Source organism: Harpia harpyja, chromosome Z (assembly GCF_026419915.1).
Source record: "Harpia harpyja isolate bHarHar1 chromosome Z, bHarHar1 primary haplotype, whole genome shotgun sequence".
In the NCBI taxonomy this organism is placed as follows: domain Eukaryota; kingdom Metazoa; phylum Chordata; class Aves; order Accipitriformes; family Accipitridae; genus Harpia; species Harpia harpyja.
In genome coordinates, this window is record NC_068969.1 from 5,504,567 (window position 1) to 5,520,530 (window position 15,964).

At 44.1% G+C, this 15,964-nt stretch overlaps 1 protein-coding gene across 3 annotated transcripts in view; it reads right to left on the reverse strand.

Annotated features, from left to right (window-relative positions):
* RAD54L2 (RAD54 like 2) overlaps nucleotides 1-14,836 on the reverse strand; it is a 72,598-nt gene extending 57,762 nt beyond the window's left edge. For 2 of the 3 annotated variants that reach the window (XM_052776221.1, XM_052776218.1), the window contains exon 1: nucleotides 14,706-14,836. The gene's annotated coding sequence lies outside the window, so the exon portion shown is untranslated. Of the gene's footprint in view, nucleotides 1-88; nucleotides 198-14,705 lie in introns of all 3 variants that reach the window. The other variant, XM_052776219.1, reaches the window with a different exon arrangement.
* Nucleotides 14,837-15,964: the final 1,128 nt, after the last annotated feature.

Genomic DNA, 15,964 nt, shown 5'->3' on the forward strand with positions numbered 1-15,964 from the left:
AATAAAACACTTGCACCAATCCTTATCTATCCTGCACAAATACATTTGTTTTGGTAACTCCTTAAGATTGACACTATAGGCAGCTCACATGGAAAGCAACTGGATGAAATAGCCTCCTCTGGTTTTGTCCTTAGTAATGGAAGCGCCACTTTGATTGCGTTTTGCTGGCTCAAAACCTCCCAATGGTTTGGACAGGCCTGCAAGGGAAAAGAATGCAGCTTACTGCCTCTCACCATACAGTACAAACAATCCAACACACTGTTCAGGGGGTCATTTGCATACACACACAAAGAGCACCCCAATTAGAGATAGTATTACTTCACAAAAGAAACTGAGCTATGAGTCTCATTATATACATATTACATTTTTAGCTTATAAAATTGTGCGTATATGACTCTACATACTTGAGCTTACTTTCAAAAGAGCTTTAAAAGCAGCACAATACAAGTTTGGCTAAGGAGATACATAAATATTAACAGAAAGACAATATATCTTGCAGGTCACCATACCCTTCTGGTAAACATAACAAACTGTCCAGTCCCAGCATATGTTAAACAGGACACTAACTACCATTAGGAACAGGCACAAGCATATCCAATGCTAAGATAGGAAGGTGCAATTGAAAAGGGACATATCAGCAAATTATTAAAAAACACTGTATGGTAAATAAGGACCACGACAGTCATCTACAGAAGTAGCTGCTGGCTACTAGACACAACTCAGAGTAAAAATGTCACTATCTCCCAAATGCATAAATTCACTTAACTTTCATAAAAGCTAGGAGTGTCTTTTGTAGTACTTGCTCTTACTGAACAGACAATACTGTATAGATATTCATACCCATGCAGAATCCAAATGTTATGTTTCCAAGATTCAGAATCAAAATGATAAAGAGCATTCAGCTGTGATCTTCAAAAAACCATAACCTTTTGGGTATTCTTTCTCTCAAAGTGAAGTGCAAGTTTCAGGCAACTGCTTTCCCCAAGTGACCACTTTTTCTATCAAAGCTTGTTTAGTGTTTGCAAATGCTGCTTGACTGGCAGCCGTACTCAGCGAGCCAGTACAGAAGGAACTGCAGGCAAGCCAGTTCTTCTAGCGTCCTGTTGACATGTTACCATCCCAAGCGAAGGGGACCATATGTTGTAAGGAGTCAGCATCCCTACACTCAGCTGCCGGTATTTCCCAAAATATGACAGGAACGGAATTTCTTGTCCCTTCTCTATTTTTCCTCCCCTCTTCTTGAATTATTAGTTGGATTATTGAATTATTAGTCTTGAATCAAGGTTGCCAAGTCATTTTACTGAAAATACCCATTTGTCCAATTGTAGGAATTCTTGATCATTATTGATTTGGGCTGAACTCAGAAATCTGAATAGTAACTATAACTCTTCTTTTGATGCGAGCTCTTGGGTACAATTAATAGCATTGTTTAACAGAGAAAACTAGTTACATGGCACTTTCAGAGCAGATTTACTGGCAATGCTGTAAAATCTCACTCAATTTCATTCCTAGTTCTCTCTCTGTTAGGAATGAAGGAGGCAAATGATAAAAGTTAAAGACTTTCTAGAGGACGCACCTCCTCATCACAATGAAAGTATATATACATTCACAAAAATGTTCCACACTATCAGCGCAGAGGCTAGCAACTCTGTATCTCATTCTGTTAAAATAAGCATTTCACTGACCAGAAGTATTGATTTAGTTGAAATACAAGATCTCCTCTCTTGTTTTTCATGAGTGCTATGGTACATACAGGAGGAAGAAAAAGGCACCTCTAAACTTTTTTTTTTTAAAGGAAGAGTAAGAAAACAAAAAACATTTTCTTACAGAGTCTGCATGACTAAGCAGATCACCCATTTCCTCAGTGTTCTCTACACATTATCTGGGTCTTATTGCTCTCAAGTAGTTAACTATTGTCATTACAGAATAAACAAATTCAGATCACATAATAAAGACCTTAGCTACTCACTTTCCTTGGAGAACAGGATGTGAAGTTACAGTGGACAGAAACTTAAAAATGCTGGCTAGGGTAAATCTTACTATGCATTGTCCAGAGTTAAGAGCTCCCCCATGCCCCCAAAAAACCAGCTTCCCCAGGAAATTCACCTCCAGAGATAAGAGGACCACATTGCAGGATTGAGGGAAAATTGGGAAAAAACAAAAACAAAAAAACGCCACACTCTTTTGGGATAACAGCTTTTCCCCAAATGTCTCATCTCAAAAGCAGCTAAATTCTTCAACCCCAAATCTTCTCTGTTCTATGCAATAGTCATCTTGCCATCCAGTTTTCAAGGCAGTTGCTCTACCCTGTTTAGAGCTTGTGGTACACTTCATACACTAGGTGTTGAAAGGCACTGATTTTGTAAGGTTTATTTTTTGGTCCAGTTCCCTCAATTTGTTGACACCTATGGACAAGAAACTTAAAACCCAACTGATGACACCACTCCTACAACAACTTCTTGATTTAAGAAAATATTCTTTGTTCCTGCTATGTCCCACACCCCAACATCCCCTGCAAAAACAATCTGACTTTTCTTATTTCCTATGCCCAGAAGCTCGTGTTTGGTTGCTGAGGTGCACTCCATAACCCTGGCATTTTTTTTTAAGGAAGGAATATACAACTCTTGAACTACTTCAGGAAAGGAGAAGTCACAGCCAGCCATCTTTTCATACAAGTGTTAAGTAGCCATGCTGCAAAAGTAACCTAAACCTCTAGACAGTTACATTACACTATGAATGCTGTTTCTTTCGCCTTCATCAGTGAGTGATGCAAATAATAAATGCAAAGACTAAATAAAAGAGAATGATAAACAGAAGATGGCAACCAAAACCTGATGCAAATCCCACCAATTAGAGAGACAGTGACATGCCCTGACACTGACAGACAATTTTCGGATTTCACAGGCACCACAAGGGTAATAAACCTTTGGCCTTGATTAAATTACCCATTTTCCCTCTTGCTGATTGCAGCTTCTCAGGCCTCGGACACACTCTCTGCAGCAGCTGCTCTTTCCCACTAGCACACCACTCCCATATTTGCCAGCACAACTATCTGTGTGGCTGTACAGCAAACTGATTCAGCTGAAAAACAACCCGGAAGCAAAATTCAGTTCCCAAATGTAGTTTACTACAAAGTTGCACGAACAGCTATGCAGGCACAAAACAAAAAAGTCAGAGGGTGGGAACAAGCAGCCCTGAGTATGGCCTGACTGAGCTGGCATCACTGTCCACAGGGCCATGGTCTTAGCAGCCAGAATGCTGCTCCAGCGCAGCGGACGGACAGCGTTTTGACTTGAGAAAGCGAGATGGTCCTTGTGACAAAGCTTACCTTGCCAATCAAAAGGACAGTGCATGTATCTGAGGTGAGACATGAACATTCTCATACCTAATCCTCTCAGTTGTCTCTTTCTTTAAATAGTCATGGCATCACAATGTGGTTTGTGTGGAAAGGTATCTATTTCTGAAGTTCATTTTGTTGGGTTTTTTTTAATTGAAAAAATCAATTTAATTGCCACTCAAAGGGCAAAAGTACCATAAATTATATCATGCGGTTAGACACCCTTGATATGTGCATCTCTCTCCCCATAGCAAATACTTTTAAACTGCCCAGAGCTCAAAGCAAAATACCAATAGACCTCCTCATGCAAGTCCTTAACATATTTGCTCTCTACAACTACCTGAAAGGAGGTTGTAGTGAGGTGGGTACTGGTCTCTTCTGTCAGGTGTCTGGAGATAGGACAAGAGGAAATGGCCTCAAGTTGAGGCAAGGGAGATTTAGGTTAGATATTAGGAAAAATTTTTTTACTGAGAGGGTTGTCAAACATTGGAATGGGCTGCCCAGGGAAGTGGTTGAGTCACCATCCCTGGAGGTATTCAAAAAGCGAGTGGGCAGGGTACTCCAGGGCATGGTTTAGGGGGCATGGTTAATGGTTGGACTCGATGATCTTGAAGGTCTTTTCCAACCGAAATGATTCTATGATTCTATATTTAATGATAGCCTCTACGAACAGGTTCTTGCAATTACATGTGGGTACTAGCATTAAAGGGGCAAAGAAAGGACAAGGCTCTGTTCTAGGCAGCAGGAAGATAAGCTGCCCTGACCTAGAGAAACTGGTAACTAGCACTAATGGAAATTTCTCCAGATCAGGGCAGGTCCCCTCCTAAATGCACTCAAGTAGGACTCGTGAAAGGAACACCTCTACGTGGTGACAAAGGGAAACGATGCAATCTGCACCATAAGAACAAATGGGTAATTTCTTTAACCTCATGAAGAAGAATTTGCTTTGGCCATGATGCCCTTGCCTGAGATAAAGGGCTAATTTTTAGTACCTGAATAAAAGAAAATCACTTCCTTCAGCCCTCTACCTTCCTTTATTTTCATGTTGTGTCTTATTATGTCTGGGATAAGTAGATATTCCCAGGCTGTCCTAGAACATAGACCTTTCCCCAAGATCTTCAGGGAATCAATATTTTATTTTATTCTTGATCTCAGAAACCTTTGCTCCCAATCTACACTATACTTTGCTGCCTGCTTAAAAAGCATGGCTCCTTGCATGCACTGCTTTCTTCACGTGAGGACCAACCTTCCCACAAGAGCAGGGTCTCCCAACCCATCCTATGCAACCAAGGACCACTGTGGAGTTCTGGCCATAAATACATACTGGTATACATAGCCTCTCATGCATGTTCCCTGCTTGCTTTGTGCTCGTTTCACTCAACACTTGAACTTCACCCAAACTGCTCAAGGAAGCATAACCATCTTTGTCATGAAGTCCTAAAAGCCTTCTCTCATCCCTTCTCCTGCTAGGAATGAAGTTGCCACTCCAGAAACTGCTACTCTTGGTCTCCCTTTTCTGACCAAGGCCACAGGTAACCCCTTCCACATTTTACAACCTCATACTAAATAATGTCACAGACAAGTGAAGATATGGGTGAGGAGAGAAGAGACAGGTCCCTTCAGCAGCCCTGAGAAAGACACGTGTCTGGTATAGGATATAGGAGGAGTTCCAGCACAGCAGGACAAAACAAAGTAGAAAAAACTGAAATCCTTATCTCCTGAGTTCTACAATCCTTCCCCCATCCCATATTCATTATTTGTGGAAATCTAGAAAGAGTACCTTTATTCAAAGCTGGGTGTTTTTGTACCAGTTTGGAGTTTCCTTAACAAAATTAGGAAAAAATGTTAGCTAAATTGCAGCTTCTTCATTTTCATCTCTCACTCTACTCCAGTTCTTGTGGTGCAATTTTTCCACAATAACAACAACAGTTGTAGTTAAAACAGCAAGGCTTGAAAAACTAGACAATTCCATTAAAAGTACATGACAGTATATTTTAAGGAAAACTGTATTCCAAAATATTTAAAAACTGAAAGAGACCAGCAACAGATTTAGAAATAGGAGGAACATTACTTTCAGAACCATTCTAGCTCACAATGATTACCTTTAAGAGAAAAAAAGAGAAAGAAGCCTTGAATTTAAGCTTTGTGTCCTCCCAAGTCTTGTCTGCTGTGGAGGCTGACAGCCCTCCATAATGACATACAGAGCTCAAAAATGTTGTCTAGACTATGATTATAACTCATAATTGCTGCCTTGCTCTTGCCAATCACCAAAATCTCAGGGCTACACAACGAGTTGTATTAACTCTCCAAAGCTTGCATTGAGGCATGAGACCCCAGGCCAGATGCAAGACTCCACCAGCCCTTCAGTGATGCAACTGACTACAACAGCCACAGGCAAGGAGAAAAACACACATGTGGGGAAGGACTTTCAAACTTAAAACACTCCTAGAGCAGAAGCAACTGTAAAGAGAAGCCAGAAGATCATTTAAAAAAAAAAAAAAAAAGGAGTCACTGTAAGACTGCAAGTGAAGACACTATTCACAACCACTTCTGTCTCTCTTCATTGCCTTCTCTTTGTCAGCAAAACGGGTCAGACAAGATAACACGGTAAAGAGAACAAGAGATACAGAAGGAGGAAGGAGAGAGACACCCCCTCCAAGAGGCAAGGAAATTATTCAAAGATTAAAATATAAACAGCTTCCCTCAGCAAAAGGATTTTATCTCTAAGTCCTCCTGCACAGGACAGCCCAAGAGTGCAAAGAAAAGAATACAAGAGTTTGCTTGTCTTGATGAAATAATAATATAAGCAATAAAGGGGAAAGGTAGCACTTGGCTGGAAAATGCTCTGAGGAGGTAACTTCTTCCAGGACAGTCTCTTTCAGAGGTAAGAAAGCCATTTGCTATAGTACCTGCCCTTCCCCAAAACCAGAGCTACTGAACATACATATTACGTCTGATGCTTGCTGCAAACATCTTTTCTGCACAAGAGCTGTTTGGTGTACGCACCCATTTCCTACCGAAGTCAAGGGAGCACCTGGGGAAAAGGCCATCTAGCAGCAATCTGCCACAAGCAAAGCATCCATCTCCTGCAGGCTGTATTTCCCACGGCCCTTCCTCCATCACATGACTGGCATGCACTCATCCTGTGATGGGGGAAAAGATCAAGATGTCTGGAAAGGTGCCTACCAGGACTAAGCTGCTGTCACGACCGGACATGTTCCCATCACAATCCCAGAAGGATTTAGGAAAACATCCCAAACCAACTGTCCTTATGAGCAACTGAGAATCCACAGGCAAATCAATCACCTCCATAATGGCCATGGCAGGAGAGGACTCACAGCTTTTTTTTTTTCCTCTCTACATCCTTCACCACTTTGGCAGATAGGACACAACAGAAACCATTCCTTTTGGTGGACAAGAAACACACTGATTTCATACTGGCAGAGAAACACAAGACACAGCATCCTTATGCAGTCATGCTCAAAACTACCTCTGCCACCACAAGCACATGCAATTTCTTCCCCCGATGAAAAATTTTTACAGAATGTAATGACTTAGCCCCCAACACTGACAATATAAAGTTTACCTCTCACTAGTAGTGAGTAGGCTTCTTAAGAACATGTTATCAAATTTTTGAAGAAAAAGACTGGGGCAGATATTCCAGTTTGTTCAGGAAATGAAACAGCCAACCCTGTCCTTCCCCATCATCAAAAACGACAGTGCTTCCCAGAAAAAGAGATCACAAACATTTGATTTCATTTAAGTACATGGTTCACACAAGCACATTTATTCCCTTAACAGAAAATGTATATTTAATAGATTTAAAGGAGTGCTATAAATGAACAACTATCATAATCAGATCATTTGACTAACTCCAGTTTGGGCAAGAAGAGAGACCTAGTCTGAACACGACTGGGCGAGATCTGTTTGGCATGTGCAAATACTCCTGTACTTGTATGGTGGCATGCACACTCATACGTTTACAAGTACATGTACAGCGTACGTGTGCAAATACTCCTCATGCATATCTTTCAAATGATACTTCAACCTGACTTGATGACTTCGAGAGATGGAGACATCCTAATTTCCTTTAATAGTTACAAGCATCTTCCTAATGCCTTCAGTGGTTAATCGCATTCATTGTTAACAATCTGTGCATTTTTCCTAATTTGAAATAATCTTTTTAACTTCCAGGCACTGGCTGCTATCATATCTTTTTCCACTAAATTAAAGAGCCCTTTGGTACACGGCCTATTTTGCTCAAAGAAAACTGAGAAACTTTTAAATACCTCACAATGAGCTAAACCAATAGGGCACTTTGAGAAAAAGTTTTATAATGAGTGACTACATCATCTTCATTGCTTTTCAACATTTCTTTAAAAACACTATCTTAAAACCTGGTCAAAATATTCCCCAACTGATTTTACCTCTCTATCCTTATTCAAAATTTCCTGTTATTATGGATGTACATTAGTATTAAAAAAAGTGATTAGCTTATTTTAGTAGCCCTCATATCTACAGTATTACTCTGAAGACTCACATATTGCCATACATCTGCTCTGCTCCTGCCATCCTTTCCAAGGTCACTGGTTTCTGGAAGCACAATTCTTTATTCTAGACCTACAGCTTCCAGTCTTTCCTACAATGTGCATAACTGTGCTCCAGGTCTATAAAAACATATTTGGCCATATTAGACCCAGTTACCCAAACAATTCAGAGGACACTGTACAGCTGCCATTCCTTCTTCATGCTTCACCGCTCAGGGCAACCTTTACATAATCCACAAACTTGATCAGCTCTAATTTCATGTTTTCTTCCAGGCTACTGATAAAAATACTACAAAGCCCTGGATCTACTATAAATCCCTGAAAAATCCTCCATTCATATTCTGTTTCCCACATCTACTATTTTTAATCTAGGTTTTGACTCACTGACCATACGTGAAACCGTATCTGTTGAAAAAGATTCACTTTTCAACAACACCCTCATTGATTATCATTAGAGGAGGCACGGGAGTATAATTATCACACAAATCCCATATGTAAATATATGTTTGATACAAGAGCTTTAATTACAATTTTTTGATCTTCCAGAGCACTGGCACTCACCAGCCATGTAGCAGTTTCCTTTATTTCACTAATTTTGAGTAAATCCTACCACCAGCCCTCCTCAATCAATTCCTTTTTGAGTAACATCCCGTTTTCCAAGTTGACTCAGCAGGCTGTGTGAGCACCTCCACCACACAACTCCTTTCCAGGCTTTGTCAGGTTCATAGATTTTGTTTGGTTTGGGGTTTGGTTGGTTGGTGGTTGTTTTATTAGCCTTTGGGTACAACACACAGCTAGAGCAATTCACATGAAATCAATACACTTTAACAACCTATTTATTCTGAATTCAACAACTCCAAATATAATAACCCACACTTACTTGATGCTGATATCCTGGATAAGACTGAGTTTCTCAGAGACTGGAGAAAATCTTTGATGAATTATCATGTCTCTAAAACATCATTTCCACGGTTCTGAAGGGCTAGAAAAGCTTTCTTTGCAAGCAAAAAATTTAAGTAAAATATTTCATGCCAAAGGAAGAAAGAACAAGTCAAGATTATTGCTACCTCCACCATGTTTCAATTATTTCCCACATTGTGCTTGCCCTACAAACTTTGTACCTGCTCAGCCATATTGGCTAAGTAACAGAAAGGTCCTGTAGTTTCTGTTAATCAAATCTGCCCCTTTATAGCTCCAGTTCTTTGTTAATTACATCAAGCTAGCTTTCCACAGAAAATGCCACAGTAAAGTTATCTGCCTGTAATATGCCAAATCACTACAAAACCTCTTTAATTGTTTTTGTAAGTTTAGTGCCTCTCTTAAGGCTCTCGTTATATAAACTGCATTGTTTTGCATGTTAGGCCTCGATCAAAGTCCTCCTCATGTTCAGTATTAGTTTTGATATATTTGTAACACAAGAAAGCATGTGGGTATATTGAGCTTTTCCAACTTTGATTTTCTACTTAACTGCCAGCAAAAGTTCACCAGTGTAGAACCAATTACAGTGGCAGAAGAGAACTTCTGTTAATGTGCTTAATCCTAGAAATTTCAGTTGTAGCAGTAGAAAGTGCTTTGTGCCAGTGTATTGCATCTACTAAGGCTTCTACCAGTACCATTGTGTGTGCACATGTAGACGAGGAGGAAGAGGAGGAGGAGGACAGAGTCACATCAAGTCATATCAGCAAGAAGCTGGTTCATCTCATCAACTCTCCTCCTTTTCAAATAGGTGTTCAATAAGCTAATGGTAACTGCACTTTGCAGCTGAAAAACTCTTCCTAGGATTTAGGACAGTTGTAGAAGGCACTATTTTAAAGTTTGAACACTGTACTCCATGTTTATACTACAAACTACACTGATAGCATCTAACAGATTTCTTCAGCCTCATTTTGAAGCAACTGGCTAAAAGTCTTCCCCTTAAGATTTCTGCATCCTTGAATGATATCTTCAGTCATGAAGTTATTCAGCACTTTTCTCGAGCACAGAATCAATACCTTCTCCAGACAGTTGCACACCAGCCTTTACATCTTTCTGATGTTTGAATAACCAACTCTCACTAATATCTAAGTTGGTTCATTCTTCCTTTCTTTGTTTCTGCATTCAAACTTGCAGATACACCTGCAGAATAGCAGCTTTGGGACAAGCTGACAGGTCACCACAGAGTGCTTCAAAACACTGCTCCTACTTGCACATTTTAGAGCATGTTGAAAACACGGTTATTAAATTTCAGTGATGTAATACTTTTTCCCCCCCCCCTTCGAGTGAGTTCTAGTTACCTTCAAGACGCCACGAGATTTTTAGACGTATCAGACTGACCCCAACTCCAGCATTACCACTGAGCAAGAATAAGATTTAAATTATCACAGCTGCTCTGAGATTACAATAGCACCGAATCAGTCTCACTTGCAGGACCAAACTGACATTCTGCTATTTCACTTCAGACATAAAATTGAGTCAATGGTATGTCTGACCTTAAAGAACTTCTAAGAGCCTATTTTCTGTACTTTGAGGTATTTTTCAAAGCAACAATTCTTGATAAGCTTTATATCTGTATGGCTGAAAGCAATATATACTTTTACACACACACACCCTTTTTTTTTTTTCCCCAAAACTTGTTTCAACTTCAGATGTACTAATTTTGTTAGCAAATATGTGCAATTAGCATTTGCTGGTTATCACATACAAAATATTGATCAGTAACTTTCTTAGTATGACTTAGAATGAGAAGTCACCAGCTAGCTAGTTTAAAAGAACTGACTTAAAAAAATCCCAAAACAACAAAACACCACCCCCATATTCTCAGAAGTCCAACCAGTTTCTAAAGGTGCCTCTTCAACAATTTTTTCCCCTCTCATGGCTACCTGTAATTCCACCTTCTTCTTCCTCACAGTATGTAATGACACGTGATTTCATCAACTAATTCTGCCCCCTTCTCAAACAACAAATGGTGTTACTTTATCATTCCCCTTCATCTTTAAGATTCTGTTTCTTAATAAGCATAAACCCCTAGAAACTAAACTTAAGGTTTCTAGACATTAACAAGAAATGAAGTTTTCATTCATTGTTTCAAATTACCTAAATATCAGATTCTACACATGCTATTCTAAAAGTCAGAACCTAAATATTGATTTCTACTTCTTCAGTGTTGGACCAAGTACTTAATAAACACCAATTTGGAGGCAGGGGGAAACCACAGCTCTCTATAAATTCTTTTATTTTTATATAGCTAAAAATATTGCTTAAACACAACAAATTCCTGTCTTGCAATGAGCATTCTCTGAAACAAACCCAGCTGTAATTAACTCAACATACTTGATAATCAGGAAAATGTTATGTAGAAATTAGTTTGTGTAAACAGAAAACACACATCTCAAAATTATATCTGTACCAAGTATCTAGGAATATCAAATGGTACTTAACCTCTGCAGGAACTATGTTCTCCAGAATTAAGTTTAAAATAAGAAACTTTGTTAGCAGAGAATATTTATCCTACAGGGTTTTATCTCCCCAAAACTTCTAAGCACCTGAAGGAAACAAGTTCAAAAAAATGACATGAACATAGTTGCACTGCAACTAACTGCATTCTTAAAAATACTGCTTCTAAATGTAACTCATACCCATCAACAACACTATTTGAACACACTTCCTACATTACTACATTCTGGATTTGCCTTTGATCAAATGGGATTCAACTCAATCCTCATGGGAAAAGCCTCACTCCACTGCCTCTCCCTTCCTAGCCTAGTAACCAGATAAATCTCAAAGAGGTATTTGAAACGATGAAATTTTGAAGAACAAAGTCAAGGCAACACAACAGGCAGACCTGCTGGCTGGGAGGCACAACCAGTCAGGGTATGTGCAACAGTAAAAGAGTTTGGAAAGGCCAGGTAGTCAACAGTCACCACTAGCAACAACTGGCATGTGTGGGAAAGGATGGAAAAACTACTGTTCAATATTGCACAAGGTATAATTTGACGCACGTGTGTATGTCTACACACATATATGTATACACACATACGCATTAACGAGGCTCTTTTCAGACATACATGGCAGGAGGATGAGACAACGGTTATGTGCGTGTGTATACAAATACATACATGCACATACGTGTATATGTACACACAAACACAAAATGTAACACATGGTGAACAGCAGGCTAAACATGAGTCAGCAGTGCGCCCTGGCAGTGATGCAAGCTAACAGCACACTGGGCTGTATCAGCAGGGGCATAGCCTGCCTGATCAAGGGAAGCGATTGCTGCCTTTCACCTGGCACTTTTCACACCCATCTGAAACATCATGTGCAGTTTTGGACACCCCCAGTACAAGAAAGACACAGATAAACCAGAATTAGTTCGGTGGAGAGCTACCAAGAAACTCAGGGGGATAGAGCACTTGCTGTGCGAAGAGAGGCTGTGAGAGATGGGGTTGTCCAGACTGGAGAAGAAAAGGCTTTGGGGAGTTGACAGCAGATCTCCCATACCTATGCAGAGGCTATCAAGAAGATGGAATGCTGTGCACAGGCTTTGTACAGAGGCGTGCAGCAGAAGGACATGAGACAAAGTGCAACAACAGAGGTTATGACCTGACATAAAGAAAAGGTTTTTCCCTGTGAGGACAGTCAAGCACTGGAACAGGGACACAGAGAGGGATGAATCTTTGCCTTTGGAGGGTTTAAGACCTGAATGAACAAAGCCCTGATCTGAACTTGGTGTTGATCCCACTTTGAGCAGCAGGTTGGACTAGACACCTCCTGAGGTTCTTTCCAACCTGAACTATTCCATGACATCAACTTGGATCCCGGAGAACACTACAATGGCTTGTTAAAATTTTCTATGCCAGATCATACCTTTCAAATCTTCATTAAAATGCAACTACTATTGAGATGAGACAGAAAACACATTGTTTGGTTCTTCTTCTCAAAAGAGCACAAGACATTCCCATCCAGGATCTGCAATACTCTCAAATATCAAAACTGGAATTTCAAGAGATTTTAGGGATGCAGAAGTTACCAGTTACCCAGGTGCTGTACAAGTGGAACACAGTGGCTAAACATTCGGCTTTTTTGCGGCATGGGGGAGAAGGTGGTATTCAGTCCAAGGCAGTATTAATCCAGAAAACATCACACATCCACAACAGCTCTTCCTTAAAGCAGCAACTGCCTTTTTCTTGGAAATTTCACATTCAGCACCTACGGTTAATGAACAACCCCTGTATTCTGATGCTGATACAGTCCCAGGATAAGAAGCTACATTGTTCACTCTGTATATTCAGGATGTATAGCTTCACACCTGGGGGAAGAAGCCTCACTTAGCAAACCAAGGCCAGGCCAGAACTCCCATCAGAAGCACCTGCAGTGGTCTAAGCAGGCTGTTTTGTTTTCATCCCTCTGCTGGGTGCTACTGCCCCTAGAGCAGAACTACCAAAACAAAGGCTGTTTATTCTAAACTAATTGATTTTGCATTGAAGCAGACAGAGAGTGCTTACAAGGTCCATTACTCTAAGTCAGGGAGGGGAGGGGAGTTACCACCTTCAACCAGGCAGCAGGAAGATCTTAAACCAACACAGAAGTTTCTGCAGCAATTTCCTATGGGCTAAGTGATTATTCACTAGGCACGATGCTTGGATAACCATACAAAGAATATCCAACATTAAGAAAGTTAAAAAGACAAGCAGATGTAATCATTAGCATCTTATTAGCACAAAAAAGAGGAAGAAAGAGCTCTATTATTTCCTTCTAAAGATATTTTTTTTCCAATAACAATTCCTCACCTGCATATAAACTAAAGTGAGGTACTAAGAACTTTTTAAAGCACCAGTTTTGTACAAATCAGTGAAGGGGCAGGAGGGGAAATCAATGGAGTTTACGGGTGTCTCAAACGTGAGCACCGAAAAGTCCAGCCACCAATGTAACCACCAGCAAAAGTAGCCCATAAACTATTCCATGGAGGGAGCAAGTTAAAAAGCAGTGAGACAGGATCAAGCGAGAAGAGGTAACAGCTCAACACACGGAGCCTTCTCCCTCCAAAGCTCACCAACAAGTCTCACAGACACTAAATTATTACTTTGCGCGTCTGTTTACCGGTCCTACAGATCAGTGCTGTTCAGTCACAGCAGGAGTGTGACAACGACTGTTCCCAGGCACAGCCGGACTCTGTCAGGCCCCTCTGGCTCAGCACCCCCCCTTCCAGCATGGGCCGACACCCGAGGAGCCACGACACCCCACGGGAGGCAGGTGCAGCCCCCCCCCCCCCCAGGCTGCCCGCCCACGCCCCCCAAAATCAGAAACTCGCTTAGGCCCCGAAACGCGGCGGGATGCTGAGGGAGGCGAGCCGCGCTGCCCTACCGGCCCCGAAGCCCGGGCTCGGCGGTCCCCGGGTCTCAGCCCGACCCGAGCCCCCAGGCTCAGACCTGGGCCCAGCCCGGCAGCCGCGCAGCCCCCGGCTCCCTCACACCGCCGCCCCCGCCCCCCCTCCCCGGGCCCGGCGGCGCTCCCCCGCCGCTTGCCCAAGGGGCCGAGCCTTTGCCCCGCCGCCCTCCCGCCCCCGGCCCCCTCAGACCCGGTGGCCATTGCCCCTCCGCCCCCCCCCCCCCCCCCGGGCCCGGCAGCCGTTGCCCCGCCACCCGCCCTCCACCCCAGCCCGGCTGTCCGCTCGCCGACCGCCATAGCCCCCCCACACCCCCCCCGGGCCGGGCGGCCGTCGCCCCACACACCCCCGGCGGGGCGGGGCGGGCGGCCGCGGGCCTCCGCCGGCGCGCCCCTTCCCGGCCCGCTCCCATTGTGGAGGCGGCACCCCCACCGCGCCTTCACCGCTGAGCTCTCACCTCGGCGGGGGGCGGGGGGGCTGCGGGCCGCGGCGGGCCCCGGGAGCTGGCGGCCGCCCGCCCGCCTCCGTCCCGGCCTCGGCGCTCAGCCGCCGCTCGGGGGCCGCATCACCCAGCGTCCGGCTCTCCCCCCCCCCCCAACCCCCCGCTGGATCCCCCGGGCAGCAACAAGCGCCTCCGCCGCAAAGGTTCCGCAGGGCGGAGAAAGGTTCCCCCCCGGCCCCAGAGGGCGGGAAGGCGGCGGGAGCCGCGCGGCGCGGCGGGGACGGGGCGCCCCGGCCCTGAGGGGGCCCCCGCTCCCCTCGGCGGCCGTCAGGGGCCCGCTGGCCGCGGGACAGGGCTGCTCCGCGCCGCCAGAGCCCGCCCGCCCGCCGGAGTCCCGCGGGCCCCATCCGCCGCCCGGGCAGGCCCGGGAGCGGGGCCGATGGTGCCGGCGTACGGGGCGGGGAGCCCACCTAGGGGCTGGAGCGGGTAACGGCGGGAGCCTGCCCGGCCGCCTGGCTCACCGGCGGGAGCCTGGGCTGCTTCTGCCGGTGCCACCGGCTGTGAGGAGAGTTACTGCATGGAGCGTGGGGGTATCTCCCCCCCCGCCGCGCCGCGACATGCTGTTAATTAGCCACAGGGTACCATGGTAATTAAGGTTGAGAGGCCTCGGGGGGGGGGGGGGGGGGGGGATGTCTCTCCTCCAGCCTTTCCCCCTCAAGGCAAGGACAATAGAGAGCTGCGTTCCGGGCCTTGTCCTGTCAGGTCTTAAAAGCCTCCACGTATGAAATTCCATCCACCTCTCAGCCCCCCCTCCAGCACTGGACTTCTTCACAGGAGAGAACTTTCCCCTCGCAGCCAGTCCAATACAAGATGACCCGTTTACGTTTCCAACCACTGTTTCTCATTCTCCTGCCACGAACCTGGCTCTGCCACCTCCACAGGTACTGGGCAACCACCATGGAACTCACCCAAACCCTTCTCCAGCTCAGCCCACCTGCTTCCCCTCAGCCTGTCATACCCCAACCTTTTCAGAGCCTCCACAGGACTAGCTCAAATTCACCTCTTTCACATATTGGGGGGGGAATCCAAAACCACACACAGCATTTCAGATGTGATCTGCTGAGTAAAAGGGGAGCTCATCACTCACCTCCGCCAGCCTGCCGTGGTCCCACATGGTCCCTGGTCCCGCAGAGCCCAGCATGCCGATAGCCTTCATCGCTGCCAGGACACGCTGCTGACATCGCACCGAGAGCATGCTGCTCATCCTGTACAAC